This window comes from Glossina fuscipes, unplaced genomic scaffold, assembly GCF_014805625.2.
Source record: "Glossina fuscipes isolate IAEA_lab_2018 unplaced genomic scaffold, Yale_Gfus_2 133, whole genome shotgun sequence".
Lineage (NCBI taxonomy): Eukaryota > Metazoa > Arthropoda > Insecta > Diptera > Glossinidae > Glossina > Glossina fuscipes.
This window is the reverse complement of record NW_023998476.1, coordinates 610,805-638,704: the sequence shown is the minus strand read 5'-3', so window position 1 is coordinate 638,704 and position 27,900 is coordinate 610,805. Positions and strand designations below refer to the sequence as shown.

General features: G+C 34.0%; 1 long non-coding RNA gene across 1 annotated transcript; it reads left to right on the top strand.

Moving 5' to 3' along the window:
• The first annotated feature begins 350 nt into the window (after nt 1-350).
• Nucleotides 351-26,593, top strand: LOC119640992. The gene is made up of 2 exons (XR_005247776.1): nt 351-1,910; nt 26,487-26,593. It is a non-coding gene; the product is annotated as an uncharacterized LOC119640992 (long non-coding RNA).
• The last annotated feature ends 1,307 nt before the right edge of the window (nt 26,594-27,900 follow it).

Here is a 27,900-nt window from a genome sequence, read left to right as displayed (position 1 = left end):
GGTTAGCGCTAGTGCAGAGTTTTTTTTCAACGAAACCGCCATTTAATGATCACTCATGTTTATGTGATCCATTGGCATACAAACATATTGTCTAACGATTATTCACGCAAATAACATCTCAGGCATTTAAAAAGTATAAATAAAATAATAAAAATGTTAAATAATATTTTTATTTATTTTTTTTGTTATTCAGGGGAACACAGCGTTCTTATTAAATATAAATAAATAATTAGCATTTACCTGTATATATATATATACATATGTTTATATCGTATATACATACACATATGCACTTCATGAGCAAAAAAGTACATCTATTTTAATATAAATTTTAATATATACACCCCTCTACCATATACATATGGGCATATATGCATAAGTAACTGACCAATTAGAATTCATCATTCTACACTGAGTGCCGGTTTTGTATTCCCGGCACAAAACATATCAACCCTCTGGCAACAAAATATCATACATTGCGTGGAACTGCACTTTGTTCGTAAATTATTCAGAAGCGGTAAGCGTCGTATATCATAAAACGACAGCATATACCAAAACTGATAACAATGTTTAGAGATGTGTGAACGTATTGTATTGCTTACACCTTAGCGCATACCGACAATTCGGCAGAGGCATACAACAATGCAATGTAAGTTTCAAATGCATTCGCTCTTGCTACTCATAACCGGCGCTATCAGTATTTCTTAACTCACTCAATTGATAAGATTAAATGATTTTGCAGAGAAAAACTCTAAAGATATAGTTGTCTCTTACACACATGCACACACACTGTGTGAATAATAATATCAACTTACCGGCACTCCTTACATATAGGCGTCTCACTCATTACAATGCACTCAATACGTTTAACTCAAACTTTGCATTGCATTCTAAAGTTAGTTATACCCGTAGGCTCTGTCATCCGTATAGTAGAACAATAGTGGAAATTGTACTACCATCATCATCATCATCATCATCTGGATCATTATCATCATGAGTATCATTATTACGGCTATAGTTATTGTCTAAATCGTTATTATCGGTATAGTAGCTGAAGTTGCTGAAGTTGCTTAAGCTGTAACTACTGCGCACTAGTACACCAACACATTGTGGGCTTTACTTGTGCTTAACTTTATACTTTATACCTTTTCTTATATTATGATTACTACTTATATATAAATGTGTATATGTGCGTGCGTTAGTGTGCGTACACGTGTACATGTATTTGTAGTGTGTAATATATTCACTTGTATCTCTTGCATGCCTTGCGCTCGATTCGTTTGTATGCATAGACAAACACAATGACGATTATTTTCGTTATTTATTCCCCTCAAAGCAAGCAAGCACAATGCGAGTGTATGCGGATAGATTGACTGCCTTAAAGAAATTCCAATTGTTCGTTTTATGTCCGAATCGCAGAAAACCACAAAAACAACAGAATGCTCGCTTAGCAAGACGTGCGCCCGCTACTCAATTTCAGTCCGGTTTTGAATTTGTCGTTGAGCGCAACTTGTGTATCTTCAGTAGAAATAAACGATACATGTCCCCGATACAACCCCCGAGTGCTTGCTATTCAAATTAATATATTAAAAAAAAAAAAAAACAAAGAGAAACAAATCAAAATACATGTAGAAAAAAATAAATAAATAAATAAATAAAATTTAACTGGATGGAAATTTTTCCTACACTTCAGCGTCGGTGCTTGTATTTAAAAGAAAATTTTTTTTCTTAACATATCGCACGAGAATTTCATTTTACTTCCAAGTCAAACTTAAATGAACGCTTTAATCAAAGGGTTTTAATGTTTCTTTCAAAACTTTTCTCCGCGAGAACGATAACTTGGATGAAATTTAAAACTAACTTCTTGCGAATTGATGTGTGCCTGAAGACATTTTTATAATAACATAAATGTAAGTTAAGTTTACTAAGTTTTAAATATCGCGAGGAGAGGTGTAAAAGTTCACAAAAAAAAATTATGGTTTCCTTTATCATCTTATGTAAATTACATTGAAATTTAAATTGATCGCTGAACAAGTTTGAAAAGTACATAGCATCGTTCAGGATAATTGACCATAAATGAAATCGATTGTAGTTGATAGACTTCACTTGGAGTAGTGATAAAAAAGGAAAGTTTTTTCTAGGATATATTTCATCTTCTATGACGGGAATAAAATGGCATCTTATATTCGCAGGAGTCACAAGCACCGCCCCCTTTCCGTTGGTCATAAGCATGATCGACATTACTTTCTAAATTTTTAGTAAGAGTGACAATACAAGAATTTGTTGGTTTTTTACCTTCATTCAAAATTTCTGACTTTATATAGGCCTCGATCGATGATTCCACTATTGAGCAGTGCATGTTAGCAGTCGATATAATTAGAGTAGCAATACACAAAAGATAAATAATAGAAATATTTAGCTATCAGAAACTTCCTAAAGGTCATAGATGGAACTGCCATCGCCTAACGGTAGGCGTAAGTGTAGTCGATACCGTCCAATGGACATTTACTAAGAGCTTCAATACAAAAGTTTACTTCTTGATCATGATTATTAAGTGTGTAACGTTAAGAGAATATCTTATATCTAATAGGACGGTTAATAATTCCCGGTACGAGGGAAAACTTTTTTTTTGCAAGTTTCGATTTTATTCGCCAACACAATTATTGAAGACCTCCGAAATGCTCTTTAGTTTGTGCAATAACATGATCATTTGATCCAAACTCTTTTTTCTGGAGCATTCCCTTGAGATTTGCAAAGAGATGATAATTGTCAGCGGAATGTAAACGTACAGCACGCATGGTAACCACTGGTCCGCGAGTTCGCCGAGTCCAGCCCGCTACATTTAAAATTCCAAATAATTTAATTTGCTTGCTAGTAGCTATGCTTCAAATGCAAAAAGTTGACAATGCCCCATTTTTAATAACAGTTGCACATTGGTCATAGTATAAAAATTGAATTTGTCCCGTTGATGGTATGGAAACGTGGTTATAATGGCCAAATTTTTTATGCAAAAGGCGAATACAATCGATTGATATCATTAAGATCAGTTATCTCTTGCAACTCCATTTTTCGTTTATTGAAAAAAATTTTTACAATTCGTTTTGTTGTTTTCTAGTCTAACCATCCCTTTTAGGGTCCACTGCATTCAAAATCTTCGCAGGCCTTGTTTAACATGAGCACATCACTGACAGGTTGCTGCTTTCGACGGAGAAAAGTTGCCATAGCACATTTCAAACCAATTTCGAGTTTAGAGAAGATTGTCCTGATGAAAAAGCACTTCTTAATGAACGGACGAAATTCGAATTTTTCCAAACTTTTCAGTAAAGTCATTAAAATCATTATAAGTCGCCAAATGATTGATGCAAATGACACGAAATTTCCGCAGTCGTCTTCAGAATGCCGGTCTAGAACTAACGTGGATTGCTTGCTAGACATGACCCGCAAATTGTTGACCGATATGTCATCATCTAATGCTATGTAAATAAAATTAAACCGTCACTTGAATATCGTGCTATTTTAAATAAAGTTTAAATTTAACAGCGATAAGCTTCTTCTCCAGTTAATGAATCCCAGATCATTGACATACACTCTTGATAAGTCTGAGTTTAGGACTGAGTTTGAGTCGAGTTGTCCGCCCTTTGTTAGAACCATTACATTGCAAAAGTTTAGTTGAAAAGTGAATTTTGTACCCGAACCTACTTCCAAGAATTTGAAAGTAAACATGACAGTCCCATAAGAACATTTGCTATAAATTTAATATTTTAGAAAGGATTTTTGTCAATCACTTGATCCCACTCGCAAATGTTTTTATAAAATTTGATAATATCATTTTCCCCGGGAGTCTGCTAGCATTGACGAACGCTTTTCAACTCTGTTGATGATGTTGCAAAACAAACGCAAGGAGCAAATAAATTCTATCTCTTCGAGTTGGCAATAGTTATGGTCGCTCAAATTGATTTGAGAGATGTCTTCTTATCATAACTTTTGCATTAGACGCCAAAAAAAAAAAAAAATGCTTTATACCGTCTAAGATCTCTGTGATCACACGGACAATATGGTCGCATGGCAGATATATCATAGAAAACTCCCGCGTTTTGTGTTTTAGGTTTCGCATGTTTCACAATTCCAAGTCTTAATACAGGTAGCACGTGCTCGATATATATATATAAATAATAAGAGTCGCGGCAATTACGTCGGTGTTTCCGGGCTCAAATATAAGTGCGATTTACTATATTTGGTCGTAGCTACAGAATGGGCAGACCACACTACCCTCTTACACCTGTAGGGGAAACACCCTTAGTGAGAACATCTTGATTACGAAATTATACTACGAAAAAAAACAATTAAACATAATTTTATCAATCTAGTACTCTCCTCGAAAGGATTTCTTTCTTTTCTCTAAACTCTGGAGGTGAAGTAATCAAAAGCGATATTCACAACTCCAATAAAGAACAAAAGGGGCAGACCAGCTTGATTGGTTTGACTGGCTAACGCTAACCAGTCCGCAGCAGTAAATCCTTATAAAATAGCTGACACGTATTTGTTCATGTTTTACACACCAGACGGCAATTTCTTAAATTTTTATTATTGCATTAAGTGATGGATATAGAAAGCGTTCATTGGAAATTTTAATACTTTGCTGTAGGACCATTTTGACAATAAGTTTCGTTGCTTCATATTTTGGAACGATGGATTGTAAATATAACAAATTTATTATAAATAAATTATTAGGTTTGCATTTTCGTTCTTATTTAAATTTTTATTTTAATTTTTTTTTGAAAGCTGTTTCAGTTAGTGCTAAGATTGTGGATAGACATGATAGGATCGTGGAATCTGTTACTTATTTCATGAAAGAATTTACAAAAAGGCGTGTGAGCTAAAGATTGCGAAAACGTCAATTGAAGGCAATAACAAAAGCGACTGCAGGATAAGCAAAATAAAGTGCAAACAACTGACTCGATTATCTGCCATCCTGCAAGTAGTTCCTAATCTCCTCTTTTCATATTGTTGAAAATTTATTGTTGCACGAGTTGTTTTTATTCGATGAGCATATTTATTGTATATATTGTTATAGAAATAGGCGGAAATTAGGCTATCAAATTCAAGGAAACGTCACGAGCAGTCGAGTAAATAAAAATCGCGGCTACCAAGTTAACGCACGAGGGTTTACATTTCTGTGGGGTAGAATATGCTTGGTTGTAGGTATATTGAGCACTCAAACGGTAAAGACATAACATTCCTCGATTGGGCGCACACCCGCTAGGTCGCCTCTTTTTTTGACCGCCACCGTATTAGTCGAATGAGAAAAAGAATTTTCAAGCGTTTGTAACCTTTTATATGTAATTCATTTGACATGAACGCTTTAAACAATTAACTGTCGATCTCTTTAGCCATGACGAATATACACGTCACACACGCTTTATATGTAATATGAAATTAGATTGCAATGAAACGAGTTGAAAAAATATTTTCTAAGGTACATTTTATGAGAAAATCCAAAAAAGACGGAAGGACGGATCATGACATATATCCTCATCATACACAGTAAACAGGTTAAGAACAATCTCTAGTCCTATACGAATTTTCACTTTACTTAGAGAGGTTAATACACCTTCCTGATTAACATATATATATATATATATATATAATAAGATTCAATACGAATAAAAAGTAATAACAGCACTAGGAGTTTATCAAGAAAATTTGAATCAAATTAAAATGCCACACAGTTGTTTTGCTGAAAATGACAGTTGTGCCAACAGAAAAAACAAAAGAACTAAAAAGAGCAAAGCCTACTAGGAGAGGAAGAGAAACCGATGCGCAAAATCGACCGACTATGTGCAAGAGTCTGGCCCGAAACTGAAAAACAAATAAGAACAATTTTCGGTCTGCCTCTATAAGTGTTTAGTTGTTATAATATTGCAAAATGTTAATTTACTTTTGTTCTACACTCTACTGATGGCTTCTTGTTTAGTTCAGTTTTTGTAAACATACTGTTGGCTCAAAAAAAAAAGAAAAGAAAATAAAAAGTAAATAAATAAACAAAGAAAAAGGCTGACAAAAAAAAAGAAGAAATAAAACAAGTCATCAGCAGTGAATGAATAAAAGAACAGAAAAATGCACAACAAACATGCTCATCTAACATGACTACAAGCGGCTATATAGCAACAACAAACATCCAACAATTTCAACAAAAGATTGAAAATTTCGGGCAGGCTGGCAGACAATCGAGTTAGTTGGTTGCGCCTGCGCTTTTGCGTAATTTCCTTATGCTGCTGTTGCTGTTGTTGTTGGCTTGTCTGTTTTTTTGTTTTTTTTTTTTTTTTTTTTTTTTTTGGTTCTTATTTAAACAAGAAAATGTCTGTTATTGTTGTTCTTTTTGCATTTGTCGTTTTAGCATTAATATTTTTTTTTTTTTTTTTTTGTAGTTTGGTGTTCCTTTTTTCTATATTTGCCGTTGTTGTTTTTTTTTTTTTTTTGCTCTTTTCATTCCTCGCTCTTAACATTAACATGTTTTGTGTAAATAACTGCACGTTGTGAACGCAAATAAGCAAAAAAAAAAAAAAAAAAAAAAAAAGAGTTGCATACTACAACTACAAATGCAATAATAAATAAAAGAAATGTGTTGTTATGTTATACTACCGCCTTCGCCTCCTTCCCATTTTCAATTTCAAAGAAAATCAGTATCCTCGCACAATCACAATTTTGTATTACTATCCCATCAAAAAAGTTTGTTTTTATTTTTTACTCCAACAGAGATTTTTACTAATCTGTTTTCAAAAAAATATTTGACGAAAAACGGGAAAAATGGCAAAATGACAAATCATCGAAACTTCAACAACTAAATATCACGCACAAACATTGTTAAGCTGAGAGGTCTTGAGCAATATTTAGAAACAACGCTTTTTCGCAATATTCAAGAAATTTTTTTTTCAACATTTCAAAAATCTTTTACTTTTCCAAAATCTCTCTAGAACGAAATTCCTTTTTATTTTTTGCTTATCTGTTTTTGTATCAGTTGTCGCAACAATAATAAAAATAATAATAATAAGTATTTAAACGAACTCATTTCAAAACAACATTACCGAAAATCATTCGCTTACAAAGATTATCACTAACGAGATGGATGCTCATGTACGCGTGCAGCGTTATTCTTCACTACATAATATTATATGTATTTTATGCTTCAATAGGTTTTAGCGGTTCATTGTACGCATAAATTTTCCAAATAAATATAAATAAATTGTAAATGTCTTGAGGCGAATCTCAAATACCCATCAGATCATCATCGTCATTGTAGTGGCACAGATTTATAATCATATCGCTGGAGGGAACAGTTATACAACTATGTCCCTTTAGCCATTCAAAAAGAGGCAAAAGCCCCTCCCGAAACGAAAATATATCCATAGAGGTCTTGTCTAACTTGATTATTAGAAGTTGATCAAACTTATAAATGCCGAATGATGCAAAATTCATTATATATTCTCTGAGGTTAAAGCAGAAAATCTTTTAAAATCCCTGAAGAGCTTAGATCAAAGTATAAAAATTTTTGAACAGAAGAAGAGGAAATAAAGAACTGGGTGTTATAAAAAACTTTAATTGAAATTCTGCGAATGATAAAGTTATCGTCTTCTCATCTGTTATAAAGGAAACTCGCTTATGTATTCGGTGTCAACTTATGACCGACAACTTAGATGGCAAAAGTCAGCTTTACACAATCGTATATTTTGACATTGACGAATAGTTGGACAGGCGAGGAAGGGCGAGCATCTCAGAGATCACAATCGTAAACCCTAACAATGAAAAATACTTGGACAGAAGGATGGATGGACACGATTAAAGTAACCCGCTGTGGAACCTTACTTTAATTAAAAAAGTCTATAAATGTTTGTCTTAAGACGAATTTTGAACACTCGCCAGGTCAAATACAAAAATGTTGCAAAGTTTTTGTCCTTTGTAGAGATTGTTTGGAACCATATTTTACGCTGAGCGACTTGAATTGTAGTTCCTCAATTTGGCTGGCAGTTTGCGAAGTGCATATATACAATAAAATGTATTTAATATTTCAGCTTTGTGATAGAAGAAGACTTAGCTAAACTTATTCATATCCTTACGATGAATAAAAACGTGTTTGTGTTTTATATGATCTGCAATCTAGTCACAAATGAAATAACGACATTAATATACCGCTAACTATTGAACGGTATAAAAAGTGCATAATCATGTCGTCGCGTTCGTTTTAAAATTTCTTGTTTTTTTAATTTCTGTGCCGTGGTCATAGGACAGGCATTCTTCACCGCAACAACATTACGACTGTACTCTGCCGCGCAGAAGACTAAAATCTGTCGTATATATACATATATATATATATATATATATACATAAAGATTTAAACGTTGCATTCTTTACTAAATGAGAAAAAAGTTTTAATTTTATCAATTTTCTAATATTCTTGTGCAATTGTTTGCCGTCAAAATGAATATAACCAACGTCAGCCTTCATTGGCGTAGTTTCCCATTACAATGCGATTCCAATATCGTATATTTCATATCATCAAATTTGTTAAGGTTCGTGTTCAATAATAACGTAAGCATTGGCAGTTCGTCGGTGAAGTAGGCTTCGATTGCGGATAAAATGCATCTACGGGAGGTAGATAGTTTGGAACGATACCATCTGATTTTAAGAGTTTCTTTCATTTCCCAGTAAACTTTTTTCCCTTTGTTCGTATTCCGATAATAGCGTGTAAGGTTGATAAATATGGTTCGGTTTATCGATTCGTTGTATGGATATAAAATACTGGAATTAGAAAAATTTTGCATAAATAAAAATCAACTTTTCGATGAAAGTGAACAAAAGTTCAGAAAAATTTTTCCCGCAACATTTTTATTTTGTTTATGTTTCCATGGCACGTGTGATTTGGAACACTGTTGTATCTTAGAGCGAGCGTTGAAATTGGCTTACAATAAATATACTTGCTTTATAGCGTGAGACATGTTCTTTCTACATAAATATCATATATTGCTATAGCATTAGCGACAAGCAAAACGGACATAATATTATCGCAAAAAACTTATCGCATTTTAACGATGATTAACATGAAATTGAACGAGCAAATAAACGCTTAAGCATTAAGTCAATTGATCGATCGTTTTAATTTTATATATAGAGGCAAGAATAACACATTATACATGATATTTCATGTATTTTTGTGCTCATAATCTGTTACTGATAAGCCAATCGTTGAATCTTTGATGAAATCCCAGCCTTAAAAAGTATATAATAACTTTTGTATACGGCATCGAAGATAGAGAATGCTTCGAGTTTGCGCTTTACATGTAATAAGAACTCGATCAATAATTCTCGAGACTTACATAGTGAACACAAACCTAAGCTTCAGACGATATCTGTCAAAATTCATGTCATTTTGGTCTACACATTGTCGAATTACGCTAGCTGGGGGTGACTGTACTTTTTTGTAGATGTCAACATAATGAAAAAATCCGAGTATTGCATAATAATTCAAAATGGTTTTTCAATAAGAAAAACAACAAATTGCAGTATTAGTTTGAAAATTGTTGGGCTTTCTCCGTCTTTTGGTAGAGGAGTTCATAAAGACGACGATAATGCTGATGGCCGTAGACGGCCAAAAGAGGCGAACATCGAAATAAGATTGCCAGCAATGGCTGATTGCCTAAACATATCAAAAGGCATTCAGTACATTCGCTATCTCGTATGGTAATTTTGGCGATAAAAAAGCTATTTTTCAAATTGATACCGCATTTACTCACACGATGACTAAATCATTATCACAAAAGTTGAGACAAAAAAATGGAATTAACTGGATGTAGTCATATCTTACACTTATATTACATAACCGATGGCTGACAGATCAACTTTGAAGACGTAACATGATCCTCCCGCAATGGATATTTTCAATGTCGGAGGATAATTCTTCGCCAGTCACATGTAAAATTGCATTTCATGACATTTTTATAAATTCCCTCCCTTAGCCAAAAAACAAAACATTACTTTCATCAGAACATCCATTGCGAACTTGATTATATGTTTTCTAAGCTTCGGTTGAGGTTGTTGTTCATAATCCTATGGTTACACTACTAGCAATAATTAATTAAAAAAAAATGGTTGTACCCAAGTAAGAGCGGAGTGAGAATGTCCTTCGACATAATTTGATAACAAATCCTTCCTTCCTATCTTTTTTGATCGTCAGTGCAAAGAATTAAAGGGCTTTATTTCGTCTATGGCTTTTGGCTAAATTGCTTTTATCAACGTGAGTGGCTGAACGATTAAGAACCGCGACTACCAAGATAGTGCTCGTCGGTTTAAATTTCAACGAAACTATGGTCTACTTTGCTCGTAGTTCTAGTGAGTGTTCAGTCGGCAAGCGTGATTTGTCATATTACAAAAAGATAAGAACTCGCAGAGTGAGTTTTGTTCCTTCGGAACAGATGGGAATGGCCGCAAAACAGCTTGAATTTCAAAATGACTATCGTCCATTTCCAAACCTCGGCCAATGTATTTATTAGCCGACCGGGAAAACACTGCGCAAATGAATAGAGACTAACCTTTAGAGCTAACCTTTAGAAACACAGCAAGATACTAAAAAAGCCTTATCCTCACGCGTAGAGAGAAGAAACATTCATCCGTTCTTTTGAACTCTACTATTTATGAGTTGATAAATGATTTGATCCATGATTCGCATACGAAAAGAAAGACAGAGAGTCATTTTCTCTCAACAAAGATTGTTCCTGAATTCATTTTGAATTTGAAGGAAAGTTCTCGGCTGTTGCTTTCATATTGCAAATATCCAAACTTATAGAAAAAAAGAAACATATTATCGTTTGAGTTTTAAGATTAGTTTACATTCAAATAAATTTTTATTTAAATTAACTAACAGCAAAAAGTACATCTATGCCTTAGAATTTTTTCAATCGCTTTTGAAATAATGCATAATACCTTGAAATAACGAAGATCTACCGCTCGCACAGAAATCACAAAAAACACTTTTGATGTGGTTTGAAAAGGTTTTTTTTTATGATAATTTGTTTTTTTTTTCGTTTTACTTTTAAACCCAAAACAACAAAACAACGTGTTTCAAAGTCCATCCGTATGCGCAATTATTCTGTTCTTAGAATTTTAACAAATGAGAATTAAACAAAAATGTACACACACACACACACTCGTTCGTTACTAAAGTGACGAACAACTACTTTAAGCACAATGAAAAAAAAAAAAAACACACAAACACACGCATACAACAATATTGCTCATAAAATCGAGAAAATCAATGATAATTTCATGCAGTTAGTATTCAATAGCGATCGTAAAAAGAGGGGATCAAAAGTGATAACGCTTTTTTAAATAAACATAAACAGCGTTTCATGACTTTGCCATATATTATAAATGTATTATGTGCAATTATAAAAGCATTTGAAAAACGATTCATTAATACGTAATTCTTTCTTTCATCACAAAGCCATAAATATACGTTACGTTACGCTCTGACTACCAGTACAAAAAAAATTCTCAAATAAAGAAAACTTTTTTTCTTTCATTTTATATATTAAATGTGAAATTAAGTCAACGGCTAACATTAAAATGTCTATGAGATGACAGTAATTGCAGATCTTTACGGCAAATATAATAATATGCTGCAAACGTTGCAATTTCTGGCAAATCTTTTGAAATTTTAATAATGATCAGCCACGGACGGAAACAACGAATTGCAGTAGTTGAAGCAATAATCTCAGTTTTAAAACAGACTCATTACATTTGATATATAGTACATGCATGGTATATATATATATACATATATATATATATATATATGTGAGAGTGTTTGTATTTGTCTCTACCTTTAGTATATAGAAGGAACTTATCTAATGTAAACGATCGATATATTCTTCATAAATATTTTGAAATTTATCTCTTTAATCACTTTACCAATTTTTTGGTTAGTCGTGAATCGTACATAATCCTCGTACATATGCTCGCAAGCATTAAGCATGCGCCACAACTTTATCAACTGTCAATAATCGCAACATGATCATCTTGGTACATGCGGTTATACACTATCTATATATATGCTGCACTATACACAAAAAAAAAAAAAAACAGCAGAACAGAGATCAATACAGAAGAAAAGAATCCCGCTGCTGTAGTTGTTAGACACAGTTGAAAATGAAAAAGACTAAAAAGACGGGCAAGGTGCGACAGTACTACGCAGACAAGTCAGGCACGTTTTACTATTAAAGTTCGACAATATGATGTTGTGTCCAGCCGATGGAGCAGCCACACTCGTCATATAATACCAGACGATCAAATTGATGGATCGTCATGGATAACATATGGTTGGCAACGCATTATAGCTTGTATGCTTACTGATTTTTTATAAACAAAAAAAAAAAAAAAAGAAACAAAATTGAAACATGCCACGAGTTTAACTCACACGGCATAGCAATGAAAATAAATTGTAGTTACACGCACCGAACATGCTGTACAACAACTAGAAGGATGAAAGGAACAGAAACTCACCGTCAATGAGTCCGGCTATAACCGACTGGGATGGTATCTTTTAAACGCCAAGCTTAAGCAAGCTTACTGTGCACTCTTTCAAGCAAGTACACGATACCAAAAATCTAAGCGCAGCTTAAATCTAAGTCTCCTGATTCATAGAAATTCAATTTATTTTTGTAATAGCGACGTTCACACTCGAGAAACTTTTTTATACTATTATCTGTCGCATAGGCATAGTCGGTAGCAAGCGTAGATATAAAGTTTTAAAATTAAAGTGTTGTTTTTTTATTGTATAAGATTGAATCGAATCGCATAAAAGAGAAACTGAACTTGTTTTTACTGAACAACGTGTGGAAATGTAAAGTAACCTACGTGCCTCCGCACCCTCACTTTTTTATTGCAACATGAAAAGGCAAATTGAGTTGTCGGACGTACAGCCAGACATCTTAGGAAATTTGAACTTAAAAGCAGTTGTCAGTTAATGCACCCAGTATTACACTGTTTTCGCTGCCTCCTCCCAACGTACCAAATTCAATGCCGAGTGGCATTCTCCTTTTTCTGTAACTGAAAGATCATTTAGTGCGTTGCAGTAACTTCCTCTATGTCCCTATGAGTGTTCACTGACTAGCACGGCAAGTAAGTAGAAAGAATCAGAGAAGGAAAGGCAAACAAACTCGCCGAAAATATTTCACCGGATTGTCTGAAGAGGTGCGTAAAAAGAAGACGAAATTGAAAGAGAGAATAAAAAAAGCCCATAATCCGGATCTTTGCTTAAATATCCCGCGAGTGTAGACCTTGCTACGTTGGAACGGATCCGACCACTTCGAAATAAGCGGGATCATATCAGTTCTTTAATATCACTAGCTTTTAATTACGTGCTTATTACTTTCAAAAATCATCTGATGCATTGAAAGATCGATAAACTCATCTTGAAAAGCACAGATTGATTTCTCTTTCCTTTTTCAACGTAAGTTGTATTTTTTGTTTAGCTTTTGAGAGTCTCCAGCTGGTCATGTTTGCAACGAGGACCTTCATGTGCGGGCATCTTCAAACAATTTAAGTAGGAAACTAAGACCTGAAATTCTTACTTTTGATAAAAAGACCCAGTGGATGAAGCTATTAAGCAGATCAATTAGCAACGTATTTAAGCTGTCTATGTTAGCATTGAACTTCATCCATTTGAAGAATCTGATATTACTATTACTACTAGTAGTTTACTAGCTCACATCAGAATATCATATCGATCACTTTTTGGGATTTGTCTTGCGATTTTTTGTTTTTCTTCTTCTGTGGTAGTTACTTCACAAGCAATGAAAAAGTTAATAAACTCTCCGTTGGGTCGCATAAAAATCAAGCAATCAGACTACAATCAATGATCAACGATAGCGGAGGTGATCATCTTCTTCTTTCCCTGCTCTTTTGTAAATTGTCCTCAGAAAGACTAAAAAAATCCAATACGTTTGTACGTGATGCCTTCATACACATTTTGTCTAAATATCGAGAGCGGATATCTATCTATAAAGGCAAAAATTCATATAATTAAGGAGACGGTGCGCTATTAATATTTTTCGTTATTCATGCAACAACGTCATCATCACTATTCGATCGTAGACGTTTATGTAACGTTTAATGTTTGTTTACATCCTTGTCATATTAATACATATAGTTTAGATAAGTACATCATTAAGAACTATAAGACCTTTAAGTGCTTCATTCCCCAACAGCCTATCATCTGTTCATGGCTTATGTTTCAAGAATTATTTAGTTTTATTCACAAAAAAAACATTGAAATTGAAAATATTAGGTAATCAAAACCTATAGCAAATACATTCCATTTCAATATACAAGGGTAACAAAAAAAACGAAGCTTGGGAGAAAGAGAGCAGATTTCTCATTCAAGGTACGCGAGGTAAAAGAGTTGCGCTGTTATCAAGTATAACATTTGATAACACTCAAAGCTATATAATATCGGTAACCACTTGAAAAATATGGTGGTGAATACTGACCACCATGTGAGAATACGGCCTGTATCTGTTTTCTCATTCTTGGACGTCGGGACTGGTAGGATCCTCTATTAATGAGAATTTCTATTCAATACGCTATCTCAGCGGCCACTGTGGGTTAAAGCGAGTATGGCACGTACCAATGTTTCACCACAATAGGAATCTGTACCAAATAGAGATGAACATTTGTCCCTTTTGTTTCCATGCCCTAACACCTGGCGGTGACCTTCCGAACAGCTTGATATGGGCTGTGGTTGACCAAAATTGCAAAATTTAAATCACGTGAGGTGTTGGATAGGCCTCGCCATGCACAGGCGAGAAGGAATATATCGAATACATGACTGCATTTTGGCATTTTGCGAGTAGTGGATCCATTGGGACCCTCTAAACGGTGCAGGTTTTTTCACAGTTTGAAGATCGAACCCGATTTGAATCGATATGTTATTGGCGCTATGGAATTCAACTTTCCTATGCGGGCCTCCACGTTAATGACGCGGACCAATCCATGGCAAATACCTAACAAATGCTGTAAGTTATACGTCATGGTTTAGCATCTGAAGATTGCCTAGAGAGGGATAACGCGTTTAAGATTTTTAGACAGAAACTAAAACCACATAAGCCAAGTGTCACCTTCACCCATTTTTGAGATCTGGTGAGTTCCAGACGCCCATCCACGGCGGTATAACAAATGTTGCCATTTCACCTCAAACTTTTACGCTGTGCATCTATTTTAGTGAAGTTGCCAGATTCACGTTGCAAAATTAACGAAAAAAATTCAGTAGTTCTTTCGATAATAGTGACCACACTATATGTACTGCTGTACGTATCCCACTTATAAAACGGCAATTTTATTATACTATTATATATATTATAAAAAACTCACGTCTTCTTATCAAAAACACAATTTTCAAAACTTTTTATAGAAATTCAACAAAAATCAGTCCCTTATCGCATAAGTGAAATGAAATGAGAGAAAAAGAGAAATAATTACATACAAAAACGGAACTTCGCTGCCTACCACATAGAGTAAATGAAACTTTTTCATATCGTCGTCCAAAAACAGCATGCTCAATTCTCAATCCTCTAACGGACGGCTCATAGACCTTTTCTAGCTTAATGTCCGATATTGGGTTTGAAACATACATAAAAATTTTTATCATATTTTTTAGTTTCTATGAGTTTTTTAATTGATTCAAAAAATTAAGAATATATGTATACGATATTGTGAGACTGCAAATATGCATGAAAATTGATACGATGTAAAAGAAGGTGCAGAACCCATTCTAAAGAGAAGAATAAATTACCAATAAATTTTTTTTTTTTTACTATGGTCAGTCGCTCAAGTGATATCCCCTATGCGTGTAACACGGTAACGATCAGAAAGAAGAGGAGGAGAGCGAAAGAAATACAGTCGTAACCCAATGGGTGTCTGCCCAATCGATAATTGTTGTCCTTTTACCAGCTGAGCAGTCACTATAGTTAGGAGCAAAGAACGCTCTACCGTATCTAAGATTTGAACCCGCGAACACTGATTTGATTGACGCATTTCTAAAGTACCTAGTCGGCTACTCAGGCGGACAAACGGATCGGAAGTACATAAAAAATAAATTAATAAAAACAGAGGAATAAGCAAATGCCAAGTCGAATTAGAAGCTTACGTTCTCTTGGTACATCTTCCATTTCATTTACATAAATTATTTTAAAAAGCCTTTAACCTGAAATTAGATACATGGAGCCATAAAAACACATATCTCTACCTATATAGCAGGTGCACGTTCCAAATTCGCACCCTATAGAAAAATAACTCCATCTAAACTACAGATCTATTTGATCGATCTGAAAAATTGTCGAAAACGTACATTAAGTTTAGAAAATTCTTTTTTTCCGTAGAAACGCATCATTTCTTACCCATTGCCGAGTAGCTTGCAATACACACAGAGAAAAGCTTCAGAGTCCCTATAAATTATATAGCGATTAAGAATCACTTTCCGAATCGGTCCAAACTTGTCTGCCTGCCTTTTCCTCTATCCGTTTTGTATTCGTCTGTTCAATCTAGGGATTTTAAGACATGTTGATGAAATATGCCACGCCGTCCCGTATTTTGGGCCAAGGACAAATGGATTCGCGTAGAAATTCCCATACAACGCATGTTTTGAGCAGTGGTTATGTAAACAACCGTATTAAGCGAAGTGATTTAATATATTTAACGGAGAATGGTAGTTTACTGAAACATTTTCACGTGTTTTTCACTGGTAAAAAGCTTCAAATATTACTTTGTTATTGTATGGGGGTTTACTTTTCATCAGAACTAACTTGCTAGCGTCAGTTTGACATTAAGGACCAATTGTTATCATAAAATATTCAAAAGGAAAAATTTTTCACATATGAAGATTTACTTTTCGTAGGAGCGTCTACTTGGAAAAGAATAAAAAAAAATAGCCTCACCTGAGCCAAATTTGTCGCATCAATTCAAAATGCCAAGATATTGTTGTTCAACAATTTTTTCAAGAAATTTTGAAAATTCTAATTTTTTTTACATAAAGACCTTTTCAAAATATGTTGTTTAATTACAAGGATGGCTTAATATACGACAAGATATATAAAATGTATAAAAAGTGAATAGTCTTGCGGATAGTTTCGTGATATCCAAATTAACAAGAATAAAATAATTTTTATAAAATAATAAAGACACAATTACAACAATTAAAAAAAATTAACAACATTTTTAATTCGTATATAAAAAGAAGCATAAGTTAATAAGCTGTTAGCTAACCAGCTGATCACAAGCCTTGTTTTTTTTGTAAGTATTGTGCAGTTGCAAAAGTTTTGCCGAAAAACTTGCTTGAGTTCATTGCACATCATTCAGAAAGTTCAACAACAAACAATAACTATCAATGTAATTCGCAAGCGTATTGAAGGGCAATCAAATTAAATTAGAATCGGTAAGAAAATAAAGTGAATTTGGCTGAGTTTTTATATCTCATATATAGCTCACATAATGTGGTCTACCGCACTGAGATTCAAACTCGCGACCACTGATTGGACAGTCACGATTCTTACTCAAGCACTCAAGCATCGACCCACGCTTCCTTCATTACACTTTGCTTTTTAAGTCTGTCGGCTGTGGTATTCCTTAATAAAATAATAAATCAAAAGGGAAAATCATGCTTCTTACACACTACACCACTTGTGGTACAAAAGCTTATTAAGTTTGTGCGAATGTACACAGCACATAGAAGAACTTGAGATAAATCCACTTCTTTATTATACTATCCGATTTAATTTAAGCTGGTTTTCCGTTTGTCCGTTTTATTTTCTTGAGTTCAACCTAAACACCGCCATTTTTGAGACATTTTAATAAAATTTGGTGCACTGACATTGGCCCAGGGACGAATGCTACTGAAGATGGGTTGGATCAGACCATTTCTCAACAACTTCTCATATGCGCTTTATTTTGAAAAGTCGTGTGATGATTAAGTGTAGGCCATTTAACAGTGGGCCGTGGTCCACTTGTAGCGAATTTACTTGTTGTTCTGTTTAAAGATAAAGATGAGATTTATAAAAGATTTGAACCAAGTGTAGTTTTCTTATTTATTCTTTATTAAAAACGTATTTGCCAACCAGACAAATTTTCCGATCGTGAGACTTCGACCCATACATAACTTATGCGCGAATGAAATTTGGCCTCATTTGGCATATACGCAAACCGGATTTGTTAATTTTTTACAACTAATGCTTATAAATCGTTCAGCAAGACTTTGAGCGCGATCTGCAAAAATACTTGCGATTACTGGAGACACGAGGGCCAAAAATATTAAAACGATAAATAACAAACGATGTAGTACAAATATTGCAAAACGAAATAAACTTTCGCCGCAACTTTTTCTACAACCTAATATTAACACTTTTCTGTATACATACAGAAACATACATGTTTATTTATATATACATTCATAATCATTTTAAAATATTATCTTGTCCAAGGATCGCTTTTTATTATACAATATTAAAAATATGTTAAAAATAATTTTGAGTGTTTTGTGCTTAGTTTAAAAATACAACCTTTTTTTATAAGGGAAACTTATTGAAAAATTTATCTTCAGTTTGAATCGTAGCTTAAATATTTATTCATAAAGTTTCGAGCTAAATACAAATAAATATTGCTTTCGTTTACATTAAAGCCGGCCTAGATAATGACCCGATTAAACTTAATTAACAGACGATCACCCAGATGTTGAAAACAAGAGATTGGTTCAAACACTGACACATATTTTCTTAACAAAAAGAAAGAAGAAGATGTCTTTAAGATGTACTCTGTATATCTTCTATTGCTGTCCCTTTTAATTGTACGCCATGCAGGAAATAGACCAAGAAAAAGAACATTTCACTGAAATTTCTCTGCGAATCTATTATATAAGGTCTATCGGAAAGTTATGTCCATTTTTGGAATAACACAAAATACAAATCACCAAACCTATCTTCCGAATATAGTCCGAAATGATTTGCTGAGCTAAATTAAGCTTTTCTGCGGTCTCCAAAGTTGTCCCAAAAAGAGATCCTGCTTAACAAGATCGCCTTCAATCAAAAATCGGCCAGAACGTGGCTTATCAGAAAAGTCAATTAAAAACCAATGTAAATATTCGCAGTACTTGTATGTAGTTTGATCATTTTTTGAGAAAAATTGGTATAACCGACCATGACTATTCAACTTCGATGTCCATATGGATGGTTCTGTTGAACTAATTCCGCTTATTCCACTTATTGCGCTTGGTCGTATTGGGCCCACTCTTCGCTTTTCATCGCCAGTCACAATACGCCACAAAAACTTGCTGTTTTGCCTTGAAAGCAATGAAATCGCGATGGCTCGAAACGGTTCGAAATTGTATTTTTACTCAATTCGTATGGTAGCCATTTTTCCTGCTTTTAGATCTTTTCCTCTGTTGGATCTGCTAAGCTATTCGAAAGTTTTTCGAGGATTTGAGTTGGGTTTTCATCCAGTAGGTCTCGCAATTCCTCATCTTTGGACTTGTTTGGTTCTCCTGGCCGTTCTTTCTAACTGGCGTCAAACTCATCACTTTTAAACACGTTGAGACCAAAAGCGACAATTGAGATATAAAGTGTTTGATGGGCTTCGGCAGCAAATTTCTTCAAATCAGACTAAACTAATGAACGTTGAAAATACGCGTTGCATGGTTAACCTATGTATACATTGAATAAATCCATAACACTAAATGGGAGACTGTAATTCTATGTAGAGGAAGGTCAAAATTATCGAATTTAACCGTTGTGTGTACTGATACTTTGCATTACTTCATCATTTTGACCAGTAGATATCACTGATCAAAATTTACGAAAGCATCAATTATTAATTCATACGTCAGCATTCTGTTGCACTAAACTTTTCGATATAAGCCTTAATTAAACAAAAATAATACCGTAATTATATCCGAGCAAAAAATTTTTTTGTAATTAATAGAATAAAATTTCTGGTTACCTCTTTTTTAAACATTTTAGGAAATTTTCATTTCCGACAAATTCCTCTTAAGCACTTATATGCATGCACAATCAAACATAGCTTGCTTGCATACACCCTTTTCGAGTTGTTGTCAAACGTAAATGTCCATAATCATCTATCGTTTTCTTAAATGTTTGCATATATATAACCGTTTGGTTGTCGTCCACCTATATATATACATAAATATATATATATAGATATATAAAATTCTAAGGCAAAACTTTGCAAATTAATTAAAACATTTTCATTTCATGACTCTACATATAATATACATATATTCATATATATACAAGTATATATATGTAAATCTTTGCCTTATAAACGTTATCACCTCAGCCCGTCATAGCTAGCTATCTATCGTCTACTGTCTTAGCTAACATCAAAAACAAAAGTAAAAACAAAGTTTTGAACATTTTTCTTTTTTTTTAATGCTTTAAAACAAATAAATGTAGTCAAGGCATCTTGGTCATCTATGTTCGCATACATAAGGGTTCAACTGTGACACACACTAACGTAGTTAAGTGTACGACCGTATGTATGCATATTCTATTGTTACTATTAACATTTAAATTGTTGTTCATTGTAATCCTTATACATGTAAACTGTCCATCACATCACATTAATTTATTATAACCAGCACTTGAAGGTATATTAAGCTTTTTATTGCTTATGATACATTCGCAAAGCCCTTTTTGGGCTTTTGCAATTGCTTTTATTAAAAAAAAAAGTTCATATTTTCTTAGTATAAAAAAAAAGATCCCTGATGAGGTTACTCAAGGATGAAAGTGATTTGAAACAGATAAGATAATGCCCTAGTTTCGTAATCGATCGTAATCGATCCCAACTACTATTACGGCACCCTCGTTCATATCACGGGAAACCCAAGCTTTGAACGAGGCATGGTTGCAAAACTGAAACTTATAAGAATCGAGGATAAAGCGTAAAGCCTAATGGCAGAAGGTTCTGCTCTCACCAGGGCGGTCCAGCTTCTATTCCTGATACTGTAGGACTATACCTTGACACGCAAAAATCTTCGCGCTCATAATTATTACAACTGACACTAAAAAAACTTTAAAAAAAAGAGCTCATACACAATGAAGATCATCCGAGTTGCAATCAATCCGGCAATACAGCAAAAAATGAACGAACGTAAAAAAAGGTAATTTCTGTGGCCGTTGCAGACTTCGACTTTCGAAAGAAAGACCTCATCTTCGTAAACATTAACACTCTGGACTAAGCACAGCTATCTGCTACTGTTCACCTTTAAAGTTTCTAGACTACTTAATAATATACTCTGCTGAGGCAAACTGAACATCTAAGACAATTCACTTCAAAGTCAACTTAGGTGGCTTAGATAATAAGTATTAGAAAATTCGGCTTAATATGAAACTCCTGTTTGATTTGACATCATTTTGCTGCGTTTTTCTTTTATTTATTTTTTTTTTTTTATTAATGCTCTTATCTTCCTTTATCTTCAGTCATCGTGCTTTCTTTACATGTATTTTACAGGTCATTTTACATTTAATACTTTAGTACAGCTTAGAGTGGGTGGACTTATTATCGTCGAATGTATATGCCTGAGTGGAGACACTATGACGTGTGCACATGTGTTGCGAATATATTTATGTGCAAACATTTATTTGGCTTTTCATGTTCAATCAAACCTGTAAATACAAAATTTTCTTTGTTGTATATAAATCTTGGCATGTGTGTGCCTTAAATAAAAACCGAACGTTTATGCACCTTAGTCCTTATAATCGAAGTTTGTTGTTACGTTATTGTTGTAATTTTCTTTGAAATTCATCGAAAGAAATTCAACACAATTAGCAGAGTTTTCTTAGCATTTTTACAACAACCACATAGTAGTAGTAGTAGTTCTTCTAATTATTTATAATCTATTCAAGAAGAATATCACACACACACACAAAATCTTCTCAATTATGGGAAAGGAATTTTCGAATATGCAAACATAAGCCATCATCAGCTGCATACTTTCTAAAATCTATTCAAAATATGGAAGACTTTCAATAAATTCAAAGATTTTTGCAGAAAATAAGACGACTTTTCAGTGTTGGGAGGGGCTGAGCTCAACAGATTGGTTTGTTGGTACACTTGATTTTATCAAGAAGATCACACTGGGCTTTTTGTTGCTGTGCTTTGGTATGGTTTGCATGCGGTATAGTCATTTTTACCGAAATCCGTCGATTTGGCGGGTAACTTTTGTGAATAATCACATCCGCTAAAGCTGAAATTTGACGCAAACATTTTTAGTTCCTTATCTACTTATTATCAATATATTTTGTAAATAAACATAGAACGTGAGGATTAAAAAGGCTGCCGAATAACTTAGATCGTAAGCTCGCCTATATTGAAAACTCCACTGCACTCGAGATTCGAATCCGCCACCATTGGGTTGTTAGTCGCAATCTTTTGTTTACTCGTCTACTCATGCGTATGTGAAACAAACATATTGTGTTTGTTTAATCGGGAATTTCAATTGGAGTTTCAATTGGGAAATTGCAATAGGGATTATTAAATTGGAATGGGAACTGAAAGATTGGATTTGGAATTGGAAAATTGGAATTGGAAAAGGAATTGTTAAAGCAAAGTAGGTGAGAAAAGTAAAGCTGTGGGCGCCTATTTTGTTTGACTCAATATAATAGAAGCCACGTGCATTAATGAAAATATGTTTAAAAAAACCGAACTCCTATAACGCGGAGTGAAACTTGCGACAGCCCTTCTGTAACGCAGTTCCCATTCAACAACTTTCCATCAACTTCACTTTAAGAAGATGGTAGAACCAAAGGTAATAAATCATCCTTCAACTCCTTGTGTAATGTGAAATGTTATTAAGATCCAATTGCCTGCGATCTAATAAAACAGTGCAGACGGTTTGCTTAAAAACTGGTTTTATAATTGCGTTACCCCGGCGTTGGAAAACTGTACGATAAAAAAGATTTGTATTTTAAAGTTTTATTGCCTCTTGATAACGCTGGTTGCCACAACACGCAGTTGGGTAAGCCAAATGTAAAAATTTTTATCCTTTCTCTCAACTGCAGATTCAAAACGTACTACACACGCCGATTTTTCTAAGCCCAATTAACCTGGTTTGCACGTTAATTCGAGTTTCTTATAGCAAGGTTTCCATGTAACGTCGCACTTATTAACCGCGTTGTAGGAGTGTTTTACGGAGGAAAAAAATCTAAAAACAATTCCAACATAAAAAATTTTTTATTTCCTTTTACATTCTCTTTTTCTCTTCAATAAGTCATTCCAGCGGTATTTATAACCTGCTCCACTTGTTTTATAATGGCATATTAAGTTAGCATGGATATGCGCAACGCCCAGAAGGCCTAGAGATACGCCAAGTTTTTATTATATCGATCGATCAATTTATGCTTGTTTGTCTTGTTATTTACAGCCCGCAATTTTCGAGGTATTTCGGCGAAATTTGGTACATTGACTTTTGCCCCATGACGAACGCTACTAAAGATGGGTTGGATTGGACCATTTTCTCCACCACTTCCTATATAACGCCTCATTTTGACAAGTCGTTATATGAATAGGATACGGTGGTCGTTATAGGCGTAGGGCATTTAATGATGGGCCAATTTACTATTCATTCGTTCATTGGTTTTTTAGAAGTCTTCATACTATTTATCTATCATTGGCGGTTAACACTTCTGCGTTCAACAAGGAAACAACGGAAGGTAGTGGTAGAGGACCAGTGGCTGGTGGCAGGTGCATATTGTGAAATTATTTCTTGTTGTATGAAGGTGAGCAATACAGAAATTTTTTTTAAATGAAACCAGTCACCCCGAAGATGTTCTCTTTACCTCTAACACGAGGGAAAGTGATAGCGTGTAGCTGCAACGTAGCGGATATGTGTCCGAGCTGACTAAGCACTATATCTACGGCGTAGTAAGGTCAAACCGTATGTATTCGAACCCGCCGAACTGAGTTGTTGCACTTTTCATCTGTACGTCGCTGTCCAATTTGGGACTACATGAGCTTCATGAAGCGCCTGACATTTTTTCAACGCCTGCGCTATTAAGCCTTCAGTTTGGCCCTAGACCGAGTCTTGATACAAAACAAGAAAATTATATTCGGGGAGGGTCGAATCTCGCATACTCACCACTATGCTCTTCGCATTCTGCTCCAAGTTCTTTTATTTGATGCCCATTTTCCTGGTATTATTAAGAAAAAATTTGTATTTCTACACTAAAGGGCATCTAGTTACTTTTTGAGAACCTCCGCATTCAAACGTTAGCCAATGATTCCCTATCATTTTCTTAATGCATTGCGTACTTATTGATCATTAAGAAGAAAGATCGTCAATTGATCGTCATTGTGAAACCACTTTTCACTACGAATTTTCCTTGTCTTTTAAGCATTCTTATAAGCAAACTACACATACCGTGGTATTTAGAATAAATTTACTTTTAAATAAGGGTAAAACTTATAAAATGGATACGTGCCAGCTCCCTTTAAACTATCCCTGATCTTCTTCACCGTGTCGCTGCGATTGAAAACTTTACATCTAGAGCACCCGAGCAAAAATGTTTTCAAAACCTGAAACCATATCCAGTGAATATTTTTATGAAAAACTTTCTTTAAAAAATGTGACGAGGATTGGAAGTTTTGGTTTTTTTTTAGGGAAAAATCGATGGCTAGGATTTAAAGAATACCGTAGTAAGGCGGTTTCTATTGATTTTACGTGAATACCTGCATTTATACTGCTTAATTGCATGGTCCCCAATTGCAAATTTCGGATCCCCATTGCGTGTCGAATGTCGGAATGGGAATATAAGTATGAACCTCTCCTTGTAAACCAGTGGATGCTGATATAAAATTCGATCGTTTAACTTCCCCCACGAGTTTGAAATAACCGTAGTCACCACGAGGCTCTCGAAAGGGACCGTAGCTAGCAGTCGATTTTTCTTTTCTTTTTTTTTTTTGTGCGACTTTTTATTTACACTGAACCGAACTTTAAAACTGCGGCCACTAACTTGATATTCGATTCTCATCTGTTCTGCTACTGAGGCGGACATCCTAAAAGAGCAAAATTTCGAGCAACTATTCTATGCGTAACAGTTGTATAAGAGCGACCTGGCGCTTGCATTTTGGATTATCTGGACTTCTTGGGATGCGATTCCATGTTTTCTTCGCAGATTTTCAAGATGCAAGCAGAGCTGCCGAGGGAGATTGTGTTATCACTTCTTTGCTTCAATGCACAAGGCCTTTTATTTATATGTAATATGTAACTTTCGGACCTCAACATTACTTGAATATATTAGAAAAGAAAATCTTCAAAGAGACTTCTTGTCGATGAATTTCTATAGAGAGTTTACCGTCGCAAGAACCTTAATGTTCAGAATATCAACTTTTTGGGACCTTTAAAATGTTTAGAATATTACTATTATGTTTACTGTTTGTAAAAATTCAAAGACTAAATTCCTAAAGCCCTAGCGTCTAAGACTACTATCGGGTTTATTGAAAACGCTACCGTACTGAAGATTTGAACTTGTTAGCCGTGATCTTTACTCTGCTCGGCGGTTTAGCCGTAGAATAGAACCTTTTTTTCTTCCGCTAGCTAACTGTGATAGATTTGTACCACTAAAAAAAAAAAGAGCAGAAAAATACGAGTAATCGATCAAAAAACACATTTCAAACCGAATGCAAACGATTTTTCATTTTGCCTGTTGCTCAAATTGCTTGTTGTTATTGTTGTTGTTTTTAGTTGTCTTACATTTTCTAACCACGGTGAGGCAATTTTTGCACTTAAGCTTTTTTTTTTTTGCATTTCTCACGCTTTCTACATTTTGGGGCTTTTGCTTTACATGAAATTTGAATGCAAATAACGAGCAACAACGACAGCAAGCAAGTTTTTTAAAGATCGGATGCTATTTTTAAAGCAAATATAAAATCAAGTAATTTACGTAACGTTTATTTAATCGTAGATGATTGTGATTGGCTGACATGTGTGCTCAGACCAGTGGTTAACAGAAATAGGAAAAAACGTTTTTGTCCAATGAAAATAATGTTGATTTTGTCAGCATCTATTACGTTGTCTGCTTCCATAAAGAGAAAAATATTTAAATATATATTTAATTTCCTTTCTATAAAGGATTTAACTTCCGTTTTCTAGCTTCTGTCTTTTCAATCTCAATTCATTCATCAATACCTTGTGCAGGTTACTTATTCGTTTATCAACCTATGTATTTATTTATATAAAATATGTGCTTCTATATATCCGTCCATCCGAGTTTTGTGAAAATTGATTGAAATATTCATTGAATAGTTTTTAAGCTGATTTAATATTTTTTTCCCTTTTTTTTTTTTTTTTTTTCTTTTTTGTTTGTTGTTTGTTGTTATTATTGTTTTTGAAGCTATTGTGTAAAATTTTAATTTAATCTTTAACTCAATCTTTTCAGTCAGTAACAGTAACAGTAACAAGAGTAACAGTAACAGCAACAGCAGCAGCAGGTGATGGCTATTTAATCAGAAGACATTTACTTAGTACAATGCAATAGCAATATAAGAAGACGAATAAGACGAAGAGGAGCAAGAGAAATAAAGGAAAAAGAAAAACCGAAGCAAGCAGAGGCTTTGGCATCTGGTATCTCTCTATAATCTATTGCAGACACCGGAAGAGCAAGAATCGCAACAAATTATTGCAAATATAATGAGCAGTTTTATATGATTTCTCGTATATAGACGCATATAAAAGGCTTAAATTGTATATTCAACTGAAACAGAGTAAGTAAAGTGAAAATTAATTCATACCTAAAAGCTGGCATGTATACGTTTCCATAAATAGATAAACTATTCTGAATATTTTTAGATACAAAACATAAGTCTGTGCGTATATATTTTGTATGAATAAATATGATATATATGTGTGTATACGTGTGTAATACATCACTCAATAAGGTTGTGCGATAACAACTAATACAAGTGCAACTTACACAGTAAGGGTCGGAAAAGGATGAAATTTTAGCGAATTTCTTTTGAAAATTTATACTATCCAAAATTCGTCAATAGTGATCGGACCCTTCGTACGTCATCGTACGAATTAATTGAGTGATGCTTTATGTACACGCTCACACTACAAGCGATCGAAAAAATCATTTTTTACGCCATTCCGAGTATACTTAACGCATTAAATAGTTGGCCGTATATAAATATGCGCACATAATTAGTATACATCGATATATTTATATATTACGTCCAAAAAAGTAAAGGTTTTTCAACGATCCCGGATATTTCGTGTGTAGATTAAATATACCTGTACATAGAAAATATATAGAAGAGTATGTCTCTGTATGTTAACGTTGTATGCACTCAACTTAAAGATGGCTGGACGAAAAATTTCTTTTTATTTTATGATCCGAAACGCCGATATAATGAATGGTTTGAACTCTTCAAAGAAGGAAAAAATCAAACAAGAAAGTGAGTAAGAGGCATGTTTGGTACCGTCGTTCGATTATACTCATACGAGTACAGTTACAACACCTTAAAAAGTCTGAGAGCAAGCAAAAGCTAAACTTACCATTGCTTAAAACTTTTTCGAATGCTTTGTGTAATTATTTATTTATTTGGTTATTTATTTACATGCGTTGGTTACGAAAAAGTGTTCCACCAGTAGCAAACAATATTGAAGGGTAATGTACGTAAGTCATACCTTCTAAAGTACAATTCATAATTAAGCTTGTACGGTAAAAAGCTTAATCTTATATAAAAAAAATATAAAGAGATTTCAAGTTAAATGTTAAAATAAATTAAAAGATAATAAAGTTGAAAACTTAAAAACTTAAAAACTTATAATAATAATAATAATAATAATTA